This window comes from Artemia sp. Qi Xiang Cuo, chromosome 14 (genome assembly GCF_049724085.1).
Source record: "Artemia sp. Qi Xiang Cuo chromosome 14, ASM4972408v1, whole genome shotgun sequence".
NCBI lineage: Eukaryota > Metazoa > Arthropoda > Branchiopoda > Anostraca > Artemiidae > Artemia > Artemia sp. Qi Xiang Cuo.
The window spans coordinates 37,695,169-37,710,867 of NC_142807.1; the positions used below are offsets into that span (position 1 = coordinate 37,695,169).

At 36.1% G+C, this 15,699-nt stretch overlaps 1 long non-coding RNA gene across 1 annotated transcript in view; it reads left to right on the forward strand.

The window, feature by feature from the left end:
- The first annotated feature begins 4,698 nt into the window (after positions 1-4,698).
- The window catches only part of LOC148944430 (uncharacterized), a 29,116-nt gene continuing 18,115 nt past the window's right edge, over positions 4,699-15,699 (forward strand). Inside the window, exon 1 of the long non-coding RNA XR_016142797.1 lies at positions 4,699-4,764. This is a non-coding gene — a long non-coding RNA (uncharacterized LOC148944430). The remainder of the gene's footprint in view (positions 4,765-15,699) is intronic.

Below are 15,699 nucleotides of genomic sequence, written 5' to 3' on the forward strand. Positions count from 1 at the left end.
ACTAAGGCCGGTAGAAGGAAAAACAAACCAAAACGACGCAGATATTTTGTCTGTATAAAACAAGGCGTCTTCAACGCTAAGAAACAAAGATAAAATCTAAAATTAAATGAAATCTCAAACCAAGCAATAAAAAAAACAATATCTATATGTTATTGTGAATGTCCAGAATCTGGCTAATGTTGTCATTCACCGGTGAATGTCTGAAAATCCTTTTTCTCTGCTTGGATTAAATTAGTTTTGCAAATCGGCTTTTTCAGTCTTAGGCAAGCTTTGATGATAGAAGTTAAAGTTAGGTTATAAATCTCAGAAATGGGTTAAAACTTAACCTAACGTGTCACCACCAAACCTTGCATAAGACTAAAAAAGTTGACTGGCAATGCTGACTAAATCCAAGGACAAAATTAGGTATTTCGGACAATCACCAATTTTGGAGATTCACGGTAACATATATGTACAGCTGTTGCTACTGTGATTGAGCACCTCTATTTAGCTTCTGTGGTGCTCAATCACAGTAGCAAATATTGTATATTTAGATATTTTTTTATTTCTTAGTTTTAGATTTTATTTAACTTTAGGTTATTTTTGTTTCATAGCATTGAAGACGCCTTGTTTTATACAGGCAAAATATCCGCGTCATTTTAGTTTGTCTTTTCCTTCTACTGGCCGTAGTCCCGTTTTTTTCTTCATTTTGAGATTTTTTCTCTCTTTGTTATTGCCATCTATAAATTAGTACGCAGGGACTATTGTACGCAGGGACATTCAAAACATTAAAATAAGACTTCTGCAATAACTTAGCCTTTAATTAGACAATTTTAATATATCCACAGCATAATGTTCCAAAATTTTGAGTTCCCAAAATGCTTGAACTTTAATTCATCTAGAAGAATTCAAGGACTGTTACCCCAGCAATACTGCAGTTTCATTGAAAAACTAAGTTTAGACATCAGCTTCTTCAAACCATTTACATAGGTTCCAAATTAACGTTTTACTTTATTTCTGTGACACAGTTTGTTTATAACAATAATAATAATATTGCCCGAAGTCAAACAGTTCGTGATAACGAACTGTAAGTAAGGAGCGACCTGGCTCAATAGTAACCGAAACTCTAAAAACCTTAGGAGTTTTGATACCAATAGATATATCAAAAGAATCGGCTTGTTATGCGGATTTTAAATATATAAGTTTCATTAAGTGTAGTCTTGCCAATTAAAGGCTACGAGCCTGATAAAATTTGCCTGATTTTTGAAAAAAGGGGGAAACGGCCTCTAAAAGTATTAGAATCTTAATGAAAATCACCACCATCAGATTTAGCGTCTCAGAATCAACAATTATAAGAATACTATGATAAGATATAATAGAATAAGATAATTGAACACTTACGATATTTGAACATGTAATTCAAGGTATTTCCAAGGTATCAAACGGACAGAAGTTTGCCTGGCAAATGAACTAGAGCCAACTCAGTCAAAAAATCTGAGTATATATATATGAAATATCAGCCGCATCAATCCGGCCAACTGATGTACTGAGGCAGGAAAATAGTTATTGAGCAAGTTCCTTTCAAACCCACACATTCCAAGATGTGTACTTTTATCTTAATAGAAAGTGGTATTTCAAAACTTTGCACTTTGTCTTTTGCGTCTTAATACTTTTATTAAAATCAAATTCTGACTTAATTAGTCACTTTGCTACACATTAGCAAAATTACGCTGTAATTATGTAGCTACTTAGTTCAGAGTTCAAGGTAAATGAAAAGCCAAAATGCCTGCAGTCAAAACAAGTTCAAGAAACCTTACACTATTGCATACCACACGAAAATACAATTGAAGCAAAAGACTAATGGTAACTTACTTGGATTTATGTGCTTCATCTGCTCCAATCTGCCAACTAAATTTATATTAGTATTGCAAAAAACTAAAAGAAGTAGTTAGGGTGTTGGATACAAACAAATTTGACCCAGGGGTCCAGCATTGAATTGTGAACTCTTTTTGACAAAAGACAGGCTAACACTTGCCCACAGTTATAGCGAAAAACCCAGCAGTAATGATATTTAACGAGAAAAAATATCAATAGGTAACTATGTTGCGGGACCACCTCTTTTTTCTAGTCTTGATTATTTTTTTTTCCCTTTTGCCTCCAATTTCAGTAGTTCCGAGAAAGGTATAGGGGAATAATATCTGCATTTTCTACAGAAAGTGTGGAGCTTTGGCCGGATTGGTGAATATGACATTACCCCAACATTCAATATATAATCAGCCACAATTACTTAATGATCAAGCGCAATTATTATGCTCTATTAAACATCGTTCGAAGAGCAAAATTATATTTATACTAGTAGCTTAAAAATTGGAAGAAATGGTCGAAATCTAGTGGTCTAACGTTTCCTATCTACATGCTTATGGTGTTCCCAATATACAAAAAACTATAGTTGAAAAATAAAAATAGAGTTAAAAATCTTGCAGCTCCATAGCATTTGTAAGAATGGTTATAACAGAAACAGGATTAAATATTTATCTAGGAAAGCACCAATTAAAGCTCACCTTATTAAAGCAAGAACGTAGTAACTGACACCCGTAGTCAAAATTGAGTTTCTATTGGTGCAGTTTGTGCATATTGTATCCGTTCTAAAAATAGAATCTCACAACCGCAGGTCAAACTCAATGAAAGAACATTCAGATGCAGCTTTGAATGTTTCCAAAATGTATGCATTTTATTTAGAAGTCTGTTGTGACGAAGAAAATACTCCAGTATGTTCTAGAATTTACAGGAATATTTTCAACCAAAATTTCAATCTTGTTTTCCATAAGCCCAAACAGGACTTATGTGACACATGCGAAGAGAAACATGTTGCAGGAAAACATGGAATTGAGCTGCCAGAACCCAAAAAGAAGAGTTTTGAATGATATACCATTAGCAAGGCTGAGACTAAAGAGGAGAAAAAAAAGATAGGGTTATTAGTTCCTCCCCTGTTCTATGCTTTGACCTTGAAAATGTATTTGCGCTTCCTCGTGGTAATGCTTCATAATTTTTCTACAAACAAAAAATTAAAACATAGGCCTATAATTTGACGGGTGTATTCTCGTATCAGCGGACTTCTGGGAACGTGTAGAAGAAGTGTACTGCACAGTGTGGCCTGGAACAGTTGCTGGTCGTGGAGCAAACGAAATAGCAAGTGATGTTGTCCAAATGGTTGAAAGAATTCTATCTAGCTATCCTGATGTTTCTGAGATTATCATTTGGTCGGGTTTATGTGTGCCACAGAACCGAAATTCAGGCATGAGCTTCGCTATACAAGATGTACTTCGTAAGCACTCTATAATGTTGAAAGTAGCCATGAAATACTGTGAATCATTTCACTCGAGCATACAGGAAGTAGATACAGTCCATAGTTATATTGAAAGAAGTCTGAAGTATAAAGAAGTGCTTTCAACACTTGACTTTGTCAAGCAGCGCAACAAAAGTTAATAGAAAGCACTCGTACATCATTACTCAAATAAAAAAAATGCTGGATTTTTAGCAAACCTCCAAGATCTATAATTACGCTAATGTTCCGTTATCCAAAGTTAAACGACTTCAATTTACACAAGGCTGCTTGAAAAGAGTCGGTTACAAACTGTTATTTTTCTGATGAATCAGTCTCTGAAATAAATATTGCTGCCGAGGGTAAACTTAAGGCAAGGAAAGACACTTCTTTCACAAAAGTGGTCGAGTTTCTTGAGGTCCCAAAGCTGTTGGATTTCAAACCTGTTACTCCTATCGAGAAAATCAAAGATGTGCAGTCAGTCTACAGGTTTATGTCTCCTCTAAATGTGGAGGAGACATAAATGTCTCCTCTGTGTTAAATAACTCCTAGCAGAAGAATACCCTGGTTTGCAGAAGGTGCATCAAAACAAAGAAATAAAACGAGACTAAGTAGTTGTGATAGGAAAGCCTATCACCACTAATAGAAAAAGAAGACCTATTGAAACGTTTCTTTTTATTCTAGTTGCTAAATTGTTTATAGCTGATCAGTCATAGACTTACATATACTTGAGTTCCGTAATTGAAGTTTTTAAGTAGTAATCTAAAAGGCTCATTAGATATATAAACTTTTCTTATTGAAGTTTCCAATTACTAAACAAGAATCTGCGTTTTAATTAGCGCCTTGTTCCCTTGAAGTGTCCTATGGCATTTTCAAATGACTGTATAGAAAATTCTAAGATTCATAAGCGAAAGTCGCAACATTCTTTTGAGACTTCTCTTAATATTCTTAATCTTGATGTCTTTAACTGACTACTCAGTTACAGGAATTATCAGAAGTTAACTAGTTTGAGGTTAAAAGAGTCAGCTTAACTGTGATGATGGAGGGTAAAACGCTTGAAGTTGACTAGTTCAACTAAAGTCCAAGGTCTTAACATACTCAAAGTCAATCAGTCAGCAAAAAAAGGTTTTTTTTCGCAAGATTCATGGAAGCACTTTCTCGCTCTATCGCACGTTTCAAAAACTAAACTTATAGCTGTTATCAAAACTATTAACAAAACTAAGCTATTATCGCCGGAAAGACATGGAAAGTGGTTCCGGATCCGCGTTCCAAGTCGCAAAAACCCCCCTAAAGTAAGATCCATGTGTCCTTGGCCTAAGGTGTATTTGCGCTATCAGCACCTTAGTTTTACGGCTTGTTAGATGGCTCTTAAATAGAATCGTTTTTATCATTGAATAAAAACATCTAGGTGGTTAAATGAAATAAAAAATTGCCGGAATCCCTCTCTGGACTATTCTTTAATGGTAGCGCCTAAAAAGTAGATTATATATATATATTTGGTTGCCTGTAATATTTAGGTGTAGGATCAGTCAAATTTCAGTAAAGTTTTACCATGTAGGCTACTAATTATTTTTACTTTTGGTCACAGTAAGGCTGCTCAAGAGGATAAATCTAGGGATTTTCTTTGGTAAAATACTACTATAGCTCCTTTTTAATATATTGCAATGGGGTTAGGCTAGTGAAATAAAACTTTCTGTAATGAGTCCAGGGCCAAAAACAGGCTACTCTGGAAAGGGCTTGCCAAGCTTCCATGCTAACCCTCTACTGATTTCTAAGTCTTAGAAATTTGCCTACTTGAGAGTCCATTGAAATTGAACCTATTAGTACTACTAGGGTAAGACACTCTGTAGTCAGCCACCTGCCTATTCTCAGACAGAATGTAACTAACAGGGAACCTACCTTGTTTGTTTGTATTAAATTGTTTGTTTGTATTAAATTTGTATTAGATATCTGTATGGACTGCTTAGTGACCAGGGAAACCAGCTGTGCATAAAAGCTTTCTAAGCACATTAGCCTAGAGGTAGGTTCCCCGTTAGTTACATTCTGTCCAAGAATAGGCAGGTGGCCGACTACTGGGTGTCTTACCCTACTACTACTAACAACTCACCACAGCACTAAGCTGTCTGAGGCCAACACAGCTATGCATGCTCCTGCTCCACCCCAATCTTTTCAAAGCCTCCCTTTTTACACCAGCCTGCAAAGTTCCCATTTCCTTTAAATCTTTCTTCATGACGTCCTCCCACCCCAGACAAGGATGACCTGCTTTCTGTTTAGCCCTAGAAGGTTGGCTGAAAAGAACAATCTGTAATCCTTCACCCACACAATGTGCCCTAGCCACCTCAACCTTTCTTTCAGTATAGCCCTAGAGAGCAGTATTGAACCACATTTTTCATATAGCCTATTGTTTGAAATACGGTCAGGCAGCCAGGTACCCAGAACAATTCTTGAGCAATTTCTCTGGAAAAAATTTAGCAAATCTTCATCTGCTTTTTGGAGCATCCATGCTTCAGAGCCATATTTGACCACTGTCATCACTGTAGCTTCTAATATTCTATTCTTGGTTTGCAGACTTATCTTCTTATTCTTCCATTTTTTTTTTTTAACTTTGAAAAAACACCCTGAGCCTTGGCTATTCTACTTTAAACATCTTCGCTGTTCCCACCATCTTTACTAATAATACTACCAAGGTAAGTGAAGCTGCCCACCTGATCAATCTTTTCATTACCCAATGTCACCTTTTCATCTTCACTTATTCCTAGCCTTAGTGACTTAGTCTTCTTAATATTAATTTTCAAACCTATTCTAGCACCCTGAACACGCAAAACCTCTAAAACCTCTTGCTCACACTTTTATCTAGGATTTTTAAATCATCAGCATAATCTAAGTCCAGGAGACTTTTTCCTCCCCATTTGATTCTGTGGCCTCCCATTGCCTTTCCTGTGCTCCTTAAGACAAAGTTCATCAAAATAATCCAAAGGGGGATAAAACACAACCCTGCTTAACTCCTGATTTAATACAAAACCAGCTGCTAATCTCATTTCCTACCTTAACCACAGCAGTGTTATTCTTGTACATAGCACTAATCACTTTAATGTATTTGTCTGGTATACCATGCAAGGATAAAACCTTTACTATAGCTCTTCTATCAACAGAATCAACTGCTTGCTCATAATCTATAAAACTAAGGACCATAGGGGTTTGACAACTCAGGCACTTCTCAATTATTAACCTAAGAGTAAAAATTTGGTCAACACATCCTCTATCTTTTCTAAAACTGCACTGTTCTTCTCTTAAAACTTTGTCTGTGGCATCTCTCAGTCTAAAAAGTATCATATTACTAAGTAACTTACTACCTACAGAGACCAGACTAATCCCTCAATAATTACCACATTCACTTTTATCATCTTTCTTATAAAGTGGCTTAATTAAGGTTTTCCTAAAATTGTTAGGTGCGACAAGCTTGTTAAAGCTTACCGTATCTTGGTATTAATAAATAATCTTCAGTAACTTATTTCTAACCTCAGAGCCACCATATTTAAGAAACTGATTTACCACCTTATCAGCACATGGAGCCTTATTATTTTTTAGTCCTTTTAGTACTGTTGCTAATTCCTCCTCACAAAACAAATCTTCCTTCACATCCAAGGTTTGAACCTTATTTGGAAAAACAACATTTTCCCTCAATTTTCAGTTATCAGTTTCTTTTTCTATGGTTTTAGTTCTGAAAATGCAATTCCTGTCATTTGAGTAGAATATTAAGCCATATAAATGTTTTTTTTTCTAAATTTAGGAAATATATTTGCAGATTTATGAAACCTCATAAATTGGGATTGAGCAAAGTTGTGAAGCCAAAAACAGTTTTCTTTTACATTGTGTAAGCATAATATCTGTTTTGCAAAGTTTCACTATGATAACACAAAGAATTTTAAAGATCATAAAAGGTCACTGCCCTTTAGAGGAAGGAGTAGAGGTAGGTAGCCTACTTCAAAATACTTTCCCTGAACATGCTTTAGTCTGTAGACCCTTCTCTGAAAGTTTCATTTTCTGGTAAATTTCTAGGTGACACTATAATTCAGCTAAGATGAAAGTGAAAACATCATTTGATGCCTTTTTCATGCTCTTCCATTATACAATAATTGGTTCTGTTGCAAATTGCATTTTGAGCCCTTAAAGAGGCCCTGAAGGCATTTTATATGAGTTATGACAGAGCATAAAAAAGCATCAAATGATCTTTTCACTTTCAACCTAGCTAAATTATGAGAGCATACAAAAACATCAAATTATGTTTTCACTTTCATCCTAGGTAAATACTGCTCTCCAGGGCTATAATGAAAGATAGGTTGAGGTGGCTAAGGCACATTGTGCAGATAAAGGATGACAGATTGCCAAAGATTTTTTTTTTTTGGCCAACTGTCCAGGGCTAAACAGAAAGCAGGTTGTCCTCATCTAGGGTGGGAGGATGTCATGAAGAAAGATTTAAAGGAAATGGGAACTTTCTGGCAGGGTATGAAAAGGGAGACTTTGAATAGATTGAGACAGAGGAGGAGCATGCATAGCTGTGTTGACCTCAGGTGGATTGGTGCTGTGGTGAGTCGTTAGTAGTAGTAGTAGCTACCCCTCTCCATTGCCCTAATGTGCAAATATATACCCTGAATTGTTGACAGCAAAGTTTTGAATTGCAAAATTCAATGCTATTTTTGTTGATGGCATTTCAAAACTTGAAACAGTAGGAAAATGGTTTGAATAAAAAATCAAGTATTTTGCAGGTTAGGTTAGTTTAGGTTATAACTTCTTTGTGTGGTTACAAAAATGAAATACCTTTGGGGCCCCTTTAAGGGCTCAAGATGCAATTTGCAACAGAAGCAATTATTGTATTATGAAAGAGCATAAAAAAAGGTATCAAATGATGTCTTTACTTACATCCTTGCTAAATTATAGTGCCACATAGAAATATACCTATTTTCCTAACCTAACCCATTTCTGGTGGCACTATAATTTAGCTAAGATGAAAATGAAAATTTCATTTGATGCCTTTTTATTATGCTCTTTCATACTTCAATAATCACTTCTGGGGCTAATTGCAACTTGAGCCCTTAAAGAGGCCCCAAAGGTATTTTATATGAATTATGAAAGAGCATAAAAAAACATCAAATGATGTTTTCACTTTTATCCTAGCTAAATTATATGGTCCATTGCAAAGTTGCCATGAAATTTGCCCACCCCATGCCCCTAATGTACAAATATATACCCTGAATTGCCAACAGTAAAGTTTTGAATTGCAAAATTCAGTGCTATTTTTGTCTACAGTATTTGAAAAACTTGAAACTTGTATTTTTGGAATATATTACTCTTGAACAACTTATTTATTAACTGTTGATATGTTTTTAACCACTTTTCAATAACTTAACTAGTGTTGATAACTTCTTTGTGTGGTTGCAAAAATGAAATACCTTTGGGGTCCCTTTAAGGGCTCAAGATGCAACTAGCCCCAGAAGCAATTATTGAATTATGATTGAGCATAAAAAAGGCACCAAATGACATTTTCTTTGATGGCATTTGGTAAATATTGAGCAGTTCAAATTATTGACCTACAAATGAAGTGAACATACCACTAGATAGCATTTACATGCTATTTCTAAATATAATAATAACTTTTCTTGCAAATTCAGTTTAAAGCCTTTTTTGGACCCTTGAAAATGATAGTTTCTTTCTATTTTTTTTGGCATAAAAAAGTAAAGAGCATTGGTCTCAAACTTACTATTTCATTATATAATCTATTTTTTGAAAGTTATATAATCCACAAGCATTGATTTGTCACAAATAAGTTGGATAAAATTTCACAACAATTTCTCCTTTTTTCCATCTGCCATGTTTCTTCTGTTGGCTTTAATATTTTTTGACATATAGGTGAAACAGCAGTTTTCAAGTGGCTTAAAAGAATAAGAAGAAAACATTTTTTTTTAATTACAGGCTTCACAGTTCCATCTCAAATGATGATTTGCTGCTGGTCCTGGTAGTTACCTCATTTTCTAACACTGAGGTACATTATACCTTCTCTTGAACGCATCAAGGGAAGGATTTTTTAGGATTACCTCTGCTGGCAATCTATTCCATGTGGCAACCAATTGCCAGGCAAAACTTGTTTTCAGATATTCTTGGTGGGGAGTACCCTGCTCAAGGTAGTCCTGACAAATGAGGAACAAGCTTCAATAGCTCCTCCAATGGAGGGTTATGCAAGTACTTATAGAAAACCAACATGGATGCCACATCAAAACGTTCCTGGATCAGCTGTGGGGTTGTAGCTTTTTTGCTGCCAGAGGTTGCTGCACGCACTGCTCTATTTTGAATATGCTGGAGTGGAGCAATGTGGCTTTTTAGTGCACTAGAAAAGAGAGGACATGTATATTCCATGACAGGTCTGATGCACAAGTTGAAAATTGGCAGAATAGAATTATCAGGGAGAAGACTTTTGCATCTTAGGATAACTCATAATTTCTTGTTGCAAGAGGATCTAATTTTACTGAGATACTCAGTCCATGAGAGATCCAAAGAGAAATTAACTCCAAGTAGGCGCAGTGTATCAACTTGCGTTATTACCTCTCCTTTGAAGACGAAATGAGGATGAGCCCTCATATTACATGCCTTAAAAATTAGGAGCTCTTTCGTTTTTGAAAGAGCTCCTACAACATGGTGGATTTGTTTGAATTTTTTTTTTCAACTTAATCTTGACAAATCAATGTTTGTGAATTATACAACTTTTACAAAATGGATTTATAATGAAATAGTAAGCTTAAAATAAATGTTAAAACCTGTTTTTTGTCCAAAAATATAGAAAGAAATTATTATTTTCAAGGGTCCTAAAAGGGCTTAAAATTGATTTTGTAAGAAAAACAATTATTATGTTCAGAAAGAGCATAAAAAATGGCATCTAATGGTACATTTACTTTATTTGTAGGTCAATAATTTGAACTGCTGAATATTTACCAGATATTCTGCTTAAATGAAGTAGGCCTACAAGAAAAGTATTTTCAGCTTAAACTTTGCTCAATTTCAGTTTATGAAATTTCAAAGATTTGTAAATACCTATCCTAAATTAAGAAAAAAATATCATTGATATGGCTTAAAACTACTCAAATCACAGGAATTACATTTTAATTATTAAAATCAGAGAAAAAGAAACTGAAAATTAAGGTATAACATTGTTTTGTCAAAATTCCAATAGACCTCTCAAGTAGGCAAATTTCTAGACTTAGAAATCAGAAAAAAGGCAACATTGTAGCTTGGCAATACCTTCCCAGAGTATGGTTTTGGGCCTGGACTCATTACTGAAAGTTTCATTTTCCCAACCTACCCCTTTCAAAGATAGCAAAAAGATATCATGTCTAGAATTTTATTGAGTATGCTACTCAATGAACACCATTTGATAATAATTCCAATATACTAATTGCAACCATTACAAGTTCCTTGTTGTTTCAAACTATGGCCTATGGTGACATATTGTTCCTTTGCATATGTTTTTCATGTCAGAACTAAGATGAAAAACAGGTATGGTTCTAGATTAGGGAATCTTTAGAAGGAAATATCTTAAAGCAGTACGCTTAGATTTTTTTATTTTATGACCTTTTTAAAATAGCCTACCCTATTATATTTACATTTCTGATAATGCACCCCCCCCCTTCCCCTGATGGTTCCATATAGCCCTTGGACATGTACAAAACCACAATAATGGAATACAACATGTTTTGGTAGGCCTAAATAAATAGCTTAGCCTGTAAGATTCCATAGCTGAAATAGAGACAAGATGAACCCACTACCTGATTCCTTTTTTTTAATGCTCTTTCCAAATATACTAATCAATTCACTTGCAAATATACTCCATGTTCCTGAGGGTCCCATGCATAGCCTTAAGAGTGTATTTTGTCCTTACATCAATCTAGTCATAGGCTACATTAGAGCTCCTGTATTAAATCACCTATGGTATCTTCTCAATCTGTAAATCATCTCTATGTGATTAGCACATAATTCACCGAAACTGCCTAATATTTGAAATGATTTTAAAACATGGATAATAATGGAAGAAAACATGATAACCATATTACTAGAATATCCTGCATATCAGAAGCAACACTATAGTGTTTCCTATAGAAGTGGTTTTCAAACTGGGGTATGCATACCCCTTGGGGATATGCAAAAAATTTTAGAGGGTATGCAACCGGCCAACAAAAAAATAAAACAACCTTTTAACTCTAGGACTGGAAAGAAATATCCTGCATATCAGAGGTATTATTATTTATTCATTATTCGTTTTTCCCAGAGGCACTTTGTATAGGGTAAAGTAACCAAACATTCATCTCATTTTTGGAAAATGAACAGTTTTTTGCTTACACCACTTCTCATTTTAAGGAAACGATTTTCATACTTATCCTGGTTGATGCCAGAGTAAGGTTCTGCTGGTTTATGCAGCATACTCTCCCAGATAAAGAGTCTGAGCGATATTATTCACACTTTTAGCCGAAAAATTGCAAAAATAACCTTTCTTTTGGGCCCCTGCCTTTGGGTAACTGGATTTTCGTCCCCTAGGTAACCATGTTTGTCCCAGGACGAAATGGATTGAAACGTACCCTGCCAGGACAAATTGATTGGAATGTTGATTCTGTCCCAGAAACTAAAAAAATACTCCAAACTTATTTTCGAATGTTTTTTTTCTTCAGTTAAATACAAAATATGTAAAAAACTTTTCTTATTGATCGACTAGATAAAAACACGGGATAAAAACGCACGTTAAAAAATTATCTTTAAATGTCCGCGGGCTGGGCAAATTTGGAATACTTCTTGGAAACTTCAGGCCCATCAGCAAGCATGAAAGGAGCAGTGCCAGATAATTTCAGAGGTCCTGCAAAAATCCTGCTCCCCAGAATGTTGGATACATCACTTTGTTTGGCCACTTCATTGTAAATTGTGGGAAGGAACACCATTTCAAAAATTTTAGCTGGCATATGTTCTTGTCTGGAAAGTCCAAGACTTGGCTGATGAACCATGGGACATCTTTTTTCTTTGCACTGAAACAGACAGCATAGTAACGATCCAGGAGTACTCCTTCTTCTACTGTCTCTGTGTCCTCACTGATGTTGAGGTCCAACTGATGTTGACAGTTCAGGTACTTCTGAGGAATCTTTTTTCTTTGACTTGACAGTTTGCTTTTTTATATCCTTCTTTGTGCCAGTGCTCTTTTCTTGCCCATACAACTTGTTTGACAGATGTTGAAAGAACCTTCTTTGGACAGTCTTTTGGGGCTCTGCAGCATCTGCTACCCAACTAGGTGATGGGGTGAGCAAAAATCTTACTTATGGGTCAGTTTTCGTTGGAGTGTGCCAACACACAGCATTTTTGTCTCCAGGGTACCTCAGAGACCTCCAATAAGCATAAAGACCCTTTGATGCTTCCTCTACTGTTTTGAGCGGGCTGGGATAGGCAGAATAAAAGCATTGCAAGGTTTCAGCATTGATGAAATTTTCCAGTGATTTGTTTACCACAACTGAATAGCTGTCTTTGGTTGCCAGAAAGTCTTCTTTGTCATTTTGTTGTTTGACAAGCTTCTTGTAGTGCATGTTGTCAGCATTCCATGGGAAGAGTCCACGAGCTTTGAATGACTTTTTCAGTAATTCTTTTGTCATTTTTGGGTCAATGAATTTGCCAAAAAGGCTGGTGAATTTCCTTTTTGTTACTTTAAATTCCTGGCCATCCAGCTTTGCTTGATTTCTTTTCTTACAAAAGAATTCCTACCATCGTGACTTCAGAGGCTTAAACACAATGACATCTAGAGGTTGAAGAATGGAGGTGCTGTTTGGTGTCAAGAAGACTAGCTCAATCCCTTTTTCTGCACAAAGTTGGCTCAGGCTAAGTGACAGATAAGAAGCATGACCATCCAAAAAGAGGAAAACGGGAGAAGGTACAGACAACTCCTCTACCTTTTCCAGCAGCACCGGCTTGACAAATTCATACATGTTTTCAGCCCTCGTCCATCACGACTCGGATGCGGACTGATAGACGTTTTAGGGCAATCTCTTTCAACATCAGGATGAACTCTTCCAGATTTGTACAAATAAACAACAAACGGTCTGCAACTGTCTCCTGCAGCATTCACACACATCATGATTGTTATGCAGGTTTTCTCATCACCTCTTGTGTTTTGTACTACTTGCTTGCTCCCTCTCTCAAGAAGAACAACCTTCCCCCTAGGGAGGAAAAGGAAATTTGTCTTGCCACAGTTCCAAATTTGTCTTGGATCTAGCTGATCCATCTTTGGGTACCCCTTTTCTTTGAGATAATTTTTGTGGTTCTGGAACCATCCCCAAATCTTGGCTTCAGTGACCTTGGACTGTCTGCCATTTATGGTTTCTGGGACACAGGTTGTCACCTCAGGGTTTCTTTTCAGGAACTTGTAGTACCAAGAAAATGTCAGTTTCTTCCCACGTATCTTTCTCCCTGCACGTTTCAAACATAGCTCAACTGTTTCAATTAGGTGGCGTACTAGTGGAAATCCTTTCTTCTGACAGTCAAATACAAATTCGACAATAGCTTTCTCTTCAGCAGCATTGAAATATGATGGCCCCAAAGCAGAACTCTTTGGAGTATCATCAGTTCCTTTGTTTGACTTACGTTGTTTGTACGCATAAACAAGTGTCATATGTGGTATCCCGTACTTTTTGCCAAGGGCCTTAAAGCCCAGCTCACCAAGGATGTACTTGGAAAGCGCCTTTTCCAGATTAAATAAAAAAACAAGTTTTTTAAACTGAAAGTAAGGAGCGACATTAAAACTTAGAACGAACAGAAATTATTCCGTATATGAAAGGGGCTGTCTCCTCCTCAATGCCTCGCTCTTTAAGCTAAAGTTTTTTATTGTTTTAAAAAAAATAAGAGTTGTGAGAAAGTCAAATTTTCAGTCACTGTCATGGTTTTCTTTCTTCTTCTTCTTTCTCTGCTCCAAAAGAGCCAGCTGAGGCTGAAGGCGCTTCATGTGTCTTGGAGGTGGCATTCTAGAAAAAAAAACAAAAATAAATTTCTGGTTTATACTGGGGGACGAAAACAACTGCAAAATTAGTCCCTTTTTTAAACAATTCGTCTCTTAGATGGTTCACCTTTAAAAAGTATGTTGTTAGAAAGTTTCGGCCCTGATATCTTTATTCTGTCTCTTTGGTCATTCAAGCCATAAGGGGGACAAAATTTTTACTGTGATTGTCCCTGTAAAATGAAAAGCTGTAGTTTTCCTGGTAATTTCCGTGATAATTGAGTACCGAGACAGTTGAAATTTCGTCTGTCCGGGTGCGAGAAACTAAATAGAAGCCATCAAACAATTTGTCCTCTAGTAACCTGTTTTGGTCCCTTGCTAATCTAGGTAAAAAATTGAAGTAAAGAAGCACATACAGCCTATTCTATGCATGCCAACAAGAAAAGGAATTAATTTAGAACAGACTGAATGCAAAAATTCGTGTGTATGTTCAAAATTAAAAAAAATAATAAAAAAAAATACGTTTGTTGGTTACTCACTTCAAAATCCTAAACTTCAGTTGGGCACCTTGAATACACGTGTGTCCTCAGAAACTGAAGAATATTTTCTTCTTCAAGTTTCACGGCATATTGACCCAGAGGCGAGGGTGGGGACGAATACAGACTATCCTCAGTCTAATGCACGACCGTTTCTAATCAACAGTTTTGAAGCCTGCTCAAGTAACCTGAAAATTTGTGTCCCCGGTTACGGATTTTGGGTGACAAAAAGTTCTGTTACTTCACCCTACACAAAGTGGTTGTATAAACTTTTGAGGGGGCTCATTCAATTGCAAATTGAAAGTTCTAGTGCCCTTTTTAAGAGTTAAAAGTGATTGGAGGGGAACCAGCTCCCCCCCCCCTACACTCATTTTCTTTCAAATGCATCCAATCTTTTGCCACTTTGACTGCAACTGCTTACAAGTGGTACCACATTTGTGACTACTTTCAGGGAATGTTAAGGGATGTTTGACAAAATCAAAATGCACTATGTGCATGCTGATTGTCAAAAGGGTACATTAGCAATTACTCAGGAGTAGCCTAGGGCATTAAGTTGAAACTTTCAGGGCATGTTGAACAATCCTTGAACCTTCAGAATGCTGAAGGGGATGTTAAATTAAATCAAAAGACAATGTGTGCATCCAGAGTATCAAAAGGGCATATCTGCAATATCTTAGGAGCAGCTAAAGGTCAGAATATTCAATCAAAATATACTATATGCATCTTGGTTGTCACAAGGATGTATCTGAAATATCCCAGGAACAGCTAATGGCATTTAGTTGAAACTTTAAGGGAATTAAATAAATCAAAAGCCACAAGTTAGAACTATTAAATAAGAACTGGATATTTTAATT